At 40.1% G+C, this 2,500-nt stretch overlaps 2 protein-coding genes across 2 annotated transcripts in view; one reads left to right on the forward strand and one right to left on the reverse strand.

The window, feature by feature from the left end:
- LOC307255649 (arylsulfatase I-like) overlaps positions 1–627 on the forward strand; it is a 225,129-nt gene extending 224,502 nt beyond the window's left edge. Inside the window, exon 12 of the transcript XR_013845033.1 lies at positions 572–627. The gene's annotated coding sequence lies outside the window, so the exon portion shown is untranslated. The remainder of the gene's footprint in view (positions 1–571) is intronic.
- The window catches only part of LOC307255648 (neuropilin-1a-like), a 131,914-nt gene that overhangs the window by 113,254 nt on the left and 16,160 nt on the right, over positions 1–2,500 (reverse strand). The window lies entirely within an intron of this gene.

Raw genomic sequence — 2,500 nt, forward strand, 5'->3', positions numbered from 1 at the left:
GATGATGGCTTACAGTGCTACGATCCATTTCTATAGAGGATTTCCGTGGGTGTGAAAAAGACTTAGATTTTCGCATGAAGCCTGAGATGAGATTTGAAAGTAGCCATGTCTTAAAAAAATATCATGTTAAATATCCCTAGAAACGAGACGGCTACACTGCTTAGGATGTATCCCTCAAACGTATTCAACACAACCGATCCCTCAATCCACCGTGTCATCCGTTGATCATATATACAGGTCCGGAAAAAAATTAAGAGACCACTCCGAATGTTCAGTGTCTCTCGTTTTACTATTTATAGGCATATGTTTGAGTAGAATGAACATTTTGGTTTTATAATATAAACTACTGACAACATTTCCACCAAATTCCAATAAATTTCTTGTCATTAAGAGCATTATTCATTAAGTTATACAGAGATAAAGATTGAAGAAAAATCCAGACTGGTCTCTTAATTTTTTTCCGTAGCTGTACATCCATCCAGTGCCTACAGTACAGTGGATTTAAAATATGTTCCCATACGGAACCAGCGTTCTATCATTATAAAATAACTATTATAATATAATGAATGAGGTTTTTCTTCCCTCAGTCTTCCCTCAGTCTTCCCTTGGCCCAGCTGTCCTGTTAATCCTAACCCTTACTGTGATGTCACAAGAAGGAAACTGTAGGGTTAGACAGTGAGACCATAACACACTCTTTCTGCCTTTTCTCAGGCTTGATAAGCCTTTGGCTTCTTCCGTCTCCCTTCGGACAACACAAAGTATGATGTATGAATATTTGCAAGAGAAAATTGTGTATTGTGTGGAATTGTCCGAAAGAATAATAATAAATAAAATGATCCGATTTAATTTCTTTTTGCACATTTATACTACATAGGATCTCCGAGTTCAATACACCTTCATATTCCCACCGGTAAAGTATTCCTTTAAGCTTTAATACAAGATAACAGTTTAAAAGACGAACGGGCGCGGACATATATAGTTCAAAACAAGATTTGTCGTCACAAGTGTTGACCCTGATAGATGTATTGTGCCTGAGCATGTGTTTTTATGCTTTGTAGGACATCTGGAGCGCATCAGTGCCGTGCATCCTGTAAATCCCTTCGTATGCAGCTGTGTGTGTGTGTGTGTGTGTGTGTGTGTGTGCGAGACGTTGTTAACCGGGTTTCCCCCCCTTTCTCCCCATGCCAAACTCTCTCCTCGTTAATCTGCTCGTTAAGGATCTAATCTGACATGTGTTTTCGTTTGTGTGCGAAAGTGTGTGTGCGTCTGTGTGTGTGTGTGTGTGTGTGTGTGTGTCTGTGTGTGCATGTGTGTGTGCGTGTGTGTGTTTATATGCGACTTACTGATGAGCAGTGGATCTGATTTCACGCTATAGTTAACTGTGTGTGGACATGTGTGTGTGTGTGTGTGTGTGTGTGTGTGTGTGTGCTTCTTAGCTTGTACACATGTATTACACAGTAGAGTCCTGCATATGTTGTTAATTTCTGCCTTCGTGTGTGTGCTAGCGTGTGTTTCATATGTGTGAGCTGATTCATATGGGACAGCTTTCAGAGATTTTTTGTCCATAATTGTTTTGAAATCAAATCAAAAACCTAAACAACGTCACATATGTAGTGATGAAACTATAGCATTGCTTAAAGGAATACTTCACCCATACGGAACCGGCGTTCTATCATTATAAAATCGCTATTATAATATAATGAATGAGGTTTTTCTTCCCTCAGTCTTTTCCGCAGTCTTCCCTTGGCCCAGCTGTCCTGTTAATCCTAACCCTACATTTTTACTAGTGTGATGTCACACTAGTAAAAAATTTAGGGTTAGACAGTGAGACCATAAAACACTCTTTTTGCCTTTTCTCAGGCTAGGATGAACCGATTTCTAAAATGTTTGTACATTTATACTACATTAGGATCTCAGAGTTCAATACACCTTCATATTCCCACCGGTGAAGTAGGTCTTTAAGTTTGCCCTTCGTTCCAATCGGACAAATATTTACTTGTGAGAGACGAGAGTCAGCTGGTGAAAGTGCGCCAATGTCAAAGCGCTCTATTCATAGTCTGATCTATATACAGGTGGAACTGGAACATTGAATACGTTCTGAACATTGCAACACACATTTTTAAAGGACACCAAGGAGCCAGCGACAGATACAGTAGCCTACAGCAGACAGAAAAACAAGGTCAACTCTATAGCACTCACTTATTTAAAAACAAGGAATGCTTATGGTAAATGGACTGGACTTATATAGCGCTTTTTAGCCGATTTTCTCAGCCCCAAAGCGCTTTACATTTCTTACCACATTCACACACACACACACACACACACACACACACACACACACACACACACACACACACACACACACACACACACACACACACACACACACACACACACACACACACACACACACACACACACACACTCATACACCGAGAAAGGCATCACAAAAAACTGCTAGAATGTTTAGCAAAGTGTTCTCCTTTTGGGACAGGCCTTT

The sequence above is a fragment of the Ammodytes marinus genome (assembly GCF_949987685.1).
Source record: "Ammodytes marinus genome assembly, chromosome: 9".
NCBI classification, from domain to species: domain Eukaryota; kingdom Metazoa; phylum Chordata; class Actinopteri; order Uranoscopiformes; family Ammodytidae; genus Ammodytes; species Ammodytes marinus.